Source organism: Trypanosoma cruzi, genomic scaffold, assembly GCF_000209065.1.
Source record: "Trypanosoma cruzi strain CL Brener 1047053516809 genomic scaffold, whole genome shotgun sequence".
Classification (NCBI taxonomy): domain Eukaryota; phylum Euglenozoa; class Kinetoplastea; order Trypanosomatida; family Trypanosomatidae; genus Trypanosoma; species Trypanosoma cruzi.
In genome coordinates, this window is record NW_001849289.1 from 17,178 (window position 1) to 23,068 (window position 5,891).

Sequence of the window (5,891 nt, forward strand, 5' to 3'; positions counted from 1 at the left end):
TGGACGGCGTGTGCATCACGAACGGCGTGGCTGTGGTGCTCGACGTTGCGGCGATGCTTCCCGGCGCGCTGCGCATTGAATTGAGGGACTGCGTGTGCGACGGCGGTGCGCAGATATACGTGCGGGGCTACAGCGGCGAGCCGGCGAGTGACCGGAGCCTGGAGGTGAGCGTGAGCGGGCTGTCCGGGAGCTACTGCTCGCTCGTGTTTGTGCACAACCTGCCGGCACACACGAACGTGACGGTCCGTGACTCGACGATTGTGACGCCGGGGCCGATGCGCTACTCCCAGCTGAGCGGGCTGACGGACGCGGTGGCGTCGCCGCTTGTGCTGCACGCGACGTCGCTGTTGCAGACGCAGCTGCGTGTGAGCAGCACCGTGCTGAGGTCGTCGCAGGCGGGCGGGTCGGCGGTGTACGTTGGCGGCGGTGTGGACCTGCTGTCGAGCGCTGTGGTGCTTGACGGCGTGTCGCTGGAGGCGTCGGGCGGTCCGACCGCGTCCGCGATGCATGTGTCGTCCTCGTCGCGTCTCAGTCTGCGTAACCACTCGGTGTTCTCCGTGACGAACGTGTCGGTTGTGAGCAGCGGCGGCGGCATTGTGCTTGGAGAGCGCCTTGCGGTGTCCGACTCGGTGCTGCGCTTCGTGGGCGTTGAGGGGTCTGCTGCGTCGCCGTTGGTGCACTGCGGCGGTGGGACGGTCGGTGCCGGCGGGTGGCTGGACCTGCACGACGTGTGGGCGGTGGGCGAGGCGTCGTCGGTGGCGTCGCTGTCAGGGGTGACGCTGAGCGGCGGCGCCGTGTCGATTGCTCGCTGCGCTGCCACCGGCGCGACGCTTGCCGCCGGGCCGACGATCACGAGCGGCGCTGTGTCCGTGCAGTGCAACCGTGCCGGCGGCCGCGTGCTGCAGAGCAGCGGCGACTACCGCTTGGCCGGCCTGCCCTCCGTGAGCGTGGTGCCGTGCGACGGCTGTGCGGCTGCGCTGGCGTGCTTCGATGCACTGACGGCGTCGTTCTCCGACTGCGTGTGCAGCTGCCGTGCCGGCGGCGTGGGCGAGGCGTGCCTGCCGTTCGACGTGCCGCCTGCGAGTTCCGGTGGTGGCGGTGGGCAGGACTGCGTGAGTGGCGTGACGCTGACGGAGTCCGTGACGGTTGGCGGCGGTCAGGCGACGACGTGCTTCGACTCGGTGGTGTTCAGCGGACCGATCACTGTGGCGGTGGACCTGCGCTCGATGGATGCGTTCGCTGACGCGCTGAACGTGACGCTTCGCCACTGCGTGCTTGTGGGCGGCGCGCAGCTGCGGATTGGTGGCCTCAGCGAGAGCACAGCGCACCTGGTGCCGCACGTCCTCGTCAACATGACGAATGTGACGTCGCTGGAGGGCACGATCGTGCTGCATGGCACGATGCCGCTGAACTCGAGTGTGCTGCTGGCGAACTCGACCCTGCGCGCGACGGTTGGCGGGTCGCAGTACGTGCCGACGACTCCTGGCCACGAGAAATCCCGGCACGGCTCCGCGCTTGTCCTGGACGGCGTCTGTCTTCTGTCGACGCGGTTTGTCATGACGCGGTCGACTCTGGTGTGTGGCGGGGGTTCGTGCGCTGCGATACTTGTGGAGCGCGGCCTTGTCGTGAACCTGTCCAGCGTCTTCTACATGGACAACTGCGCTGTCATGTCGCAGATGCACGTGATGTATGCTATTGCGTCGGACCTGCGTGTTAGCGGCGGCTCCGTGTTCTCCATACAGAACAGCTCGTGGAGTGCGCCGAGTACCGAATACTACAAAGGCGCGTGTGTGTTTGGGGACGTTGTGGTGGATGGCGGCAGCGTGCTGCAGGTTGTGTCCAGCGAGTTCCGTCTTGGCTTTGCCATGCTCATTGCAACCACGCTGACCGTGACTGACGGCAGTTGGCTGGTGCACCGCGACAACGCGTTCCGCACCGCCTACGTTGTGTACGTGGCTAAATACGACGGCGTGGCGTTCCGCGATCAGAGTGTGTGGTCGATACTTCACAACGACTTTGGTTACGGCTCCTATTCGTCGACCACTGCATACATGACAAGTTTTTGGTTTGCAAAATACGACGAACTCCCGATCATCTACGGCACGTGCAACGAGGTAAAGAGATCTCCTGTGACCAATTACAGAAACGAACTCAATATTGTGGCGCCCGTGACGGTGTTGGACTGTGGCACTTGCACCGTGGACGCCTTGTGCTTCGCAGCGAGGACGAGCAGCATCAGCGGCTGTGGGTGTGTGTGCGCTTCCGACGGCTACGGCGACAAGTGTCTGCCAGCTGCGGTTCCGGACGGCCTTGGACCGTTCCCGCTCCCCGACGCGGACGATACGGAGGTCCGCTGTGTTTACGGTGGCAGCATCAGCTCCGTGGACTATCCTGATCCCGGTGAGCGTGGCCTGTGCTTTGTCAACGTGACCTTCACCGCCGCGATTTTGCTGGAACTGTCGTATTTTGACGCTCCACAGCATACACTCAACATCACGCTGCTGCAGTGCATCCTCATGGGCCTGTCGATCAAGGGGAGTGGTGCGCGCGTGCACGTGAACGTGACATCCTCGATGCTGGATTCTGGTGCATTGGACTTTGAGGGTGATTTTGGCGCGAGCTCCCAGATACTGGTGGCGGGCAGTAAGCTCTTGTCAACTTCGAGCCATGCCATTCACTTCCCAAGGTTTACTTTTGGTGCGAACTCGACGCTGCTGCTGCTCGACAACAACATGGAGGGGGAGAGTTCCGCAGTTTATTTCCCCGTTGCTGTTGTTGTTGATGGGGGCGGGATCATTATGAAGGGAAATATGCTGAAGTCAACAAAGAGGGATTACAGCTCGGAGTCTGCCGTTTATTATAACGGTGTTGATGTGAAGAACGGCGGCTATATTGACGTCGAGAACAACACGATTAGTGCAGCCAGCGGCATCTTTTTTTTCGGGGATACTACTGTGAGCTCCGCGGGGCTGCTGAGAGTGGCGGACTGCACCTTCACTGACAACACGGAGGCATTCAATTCTGCTCTGGTGCAGTTGTACGGCTCGGCCATTCTTCAGGGTGGTGCGCAGTGGCGTGTGGAGGGCAACAACGTGAGCGCAGCCTCAGTATTCATTATGCCGTCTTTCTGGTACAGTATTAAACTATCGGGCAGCGGCACCACCTTGGTGCTTGCACACAACCGTCAGGCGGACTCGAGTAAAACCTTTGCGAAAATTACTCCATCGAACTCGATTCTGACGTCACCCGCGCGGTTTGTGGTTGGGTGCAACATGCAGGGCGAGAAGGAGGTGTCGTACGACGGCGTGTTTCCGGAGGACGTGGTGGTGTTCGGGTGTGGCACGTGCAACGACGACGCGGCGTGCTACATGCCCGGGACGGAGTCGGTGGACCGCAGCTCGTGCTCGTGCAGCTGCAAGGGCGGATGGCATGGCGCGTCGTGTCTTCCCTTCGAGGTGCCCGACACGGTTGTGCCGCCCTTGCCGGAGAGATTTGTGGACGGCGACACGAGCTGCGTGGTGAACCAGACGCTGACGAGCCTCGCGCTGAACATGTGGAAGACGCACCACTGCTACGTGGGTGTGACATTCAGCGGCGTGGGTGCTGCGCTCACGTTCCTTTTCAATCGTATGCCGCTGCATCTCCCCATCAACATCACGCTCACTGGGTGCACATTCCGTGACGGAGCCTTGCTGCAGTTTGTTGGGGGCACTGAGGCGGCCGAGTCAGCCGGCGTCCTGATCCGCGTGAGCCAGACGGTGATGCGGTCCTCCGTTGTTCTATTTAGGCGTGCCCTCCCGCAGCACTGCGACATCGCTGTCACTGAAGTCGACGCGGAGCAGTTATCCGCGGTCCAGTTGCCGAATTCTGTGAACATGTTGAGCGTCGTGATGCTGGACGACGTTGCGTTGAGTGCGTCCTCGCTGTTGGTCAGCAACGTCAAGGCGCGTGCATTGGATCATAGCGGGTATGGTTTGTACTCGATCGGGACGCTGACGCTGGTGGGTGGCAGCTCGCTGTACACGCGGTACTGCAGCTTTGATAAATACACAAACATGTTGCACATGTATAGGCTCATTGCCAGTGATCGCTCAGTTTTTGCGCTGCTCAACAATACGATGGTCTCCGGGACAAGTTTCCTTTATCAGTACCACGACCTCACCGTGTCGAATCACAGCGTGCTGCGCGTGGTAGGGAACAGCGGCTCTTTGATTTTTGCAATCCTATTATATGATTCTTGGACCGTCCGGAATTCAAGCTGGCTGGATTGGCGCGACAACGACGTGGGAGTGGGTGCGATGTTCTACTACTTTTCCTTTTACGGTTCTGTGAACATCGATGGCAGCAGTGTGGTGACGCTGACGGGCTGCAAGATGGGCTCAACGGGGTTGTATAAGTCTCCGCTATCGCAGGTTGACGCCGGCTACGGGTTCGTCGCTGGGTGTCTGACGGTTGCGGGACGGGTGCTGACGACGGCGGCAGAACTGGAGCTGAATGGCATCACCAACGTGACGACGGTTTTCGCGTGCGGGGAGTGCACGAAGGAGGGCGACTGCTTTGCTCCGCTGACGACGGCGGTCAGCGACTGCAAGTGCCAGTGCGCTGCTGGAGGGCACGGCGATGTGTGCGTCCCGGCGCCTGTGCCTGCTGGCCCGCCACCGCCGCCACCGCCGCCCGCACCACCGTTACCGCCGCCGGGTTGGCGAGTGCATCAGCGACATCGTGTACCCCGAGGTGGCGCAGTCTGTGGGCAGCGGGCTGTCGTGGCTGTGCTACCGCAACGTGACGTTCAGTGGGGGTGGCATGAGCCTGACGGTGCTGATTGGGGGGATGACGGGCGACGTGGCGAACATCACGTTCGATGGATGCAAGTGGAGGGACGGCGCTGTGCTGTTGCTGGCGGGCGACGCACACGCCGCTGTGGGGTCGCTGAACATTGTTGTCACCGGCAACACGTTCGATGACGCGCTTCTCAGCCCGGAGGGTGATTTTCCACCGCACACGAACATCACGATCAGCGGGAACCACTTCAAGGTCACGAGGCTGATCTCTCGGTCGGGATTGGGCATTCAAAGGCCGTCGTGTGTTGCGATGAATGGACTGGTGGTCAGCAATGACTCCGCGGTGGTGCTCAGTGGCAATGTGTTTCAGAGCGTGATGGCATCGTCAAGCGCCATTTACGTTGTCGGATCTTCGCTGAGGGTGTCGTGGCACTCCCTCTTTGCGGTGGTGGGCAGCATTTTTCATATGGACGGCGGTGGCGCTACGGTGATATATCTTGGAGGGTCTTTCCAATCCTCGTCGCTGGATGTACTGAACAATTCCGCTGTGGTAATCCGAGACAACGTTGTGTCGAGGCCGGTAAAGTATTTCATGTTATTTTATTGGGTATTACGTATGGAGTCCTGGTCAGCTGTTGTTTTTCAGGGCAACGACATGCAGGGAAGTTTGAATGTGTTTCGTTCAAGCTTTCTTTCCTATGTCTACTACAACTCCTGGCTGCAGTTGAGCGGCAACCTCTGCCGTGAATCCCCATCGGATGCCTTTGCCTACGCATACCCCGGGGTGAATCTACGGAACTCCACAGTGTCTGTGTCAGGCAACAAATTCATTTCCAGCACGGGCACGCCGAAGGTGCTTTGGATATTATTAGGGTCCAGCGATCTCACAAACGGAACGGTTGTGGCTGTGTGCAACACTGTGAACGACAAGGAGGGGGTGGAATACAGTATTCCGTCCGAGTACAATGCGGCCATCCTGACCTGCAGCGACCCATGCACCCTCGCGGCGTCGTGCTTCCCTGCGTATACGGCGACGGTTCCGAGTGATGGCTGCGCCTGCAGGTGCCCGGAGGGCGGCCACGGCGATGCGTGCCTGCCCGTCGCTGTTCC

General features: G+C 60.7%; 1 pseudogene, besides 2 other annotated features; it reads left to right on the forward strand.

The window, feature by feature from the left end:
• On the forward strand, window positions 1-5,891 carry Tc00.1047053510673.10 (annotated as a pseudogene; the record flags this gene model as incomplete).
• Window positions 1-5,891: a sequence feature (areas not merged during assembly with more than two copies in the genome that could not be assigned to a particular haplotype).
• Window positions 4,653-4,697: a microsatellite.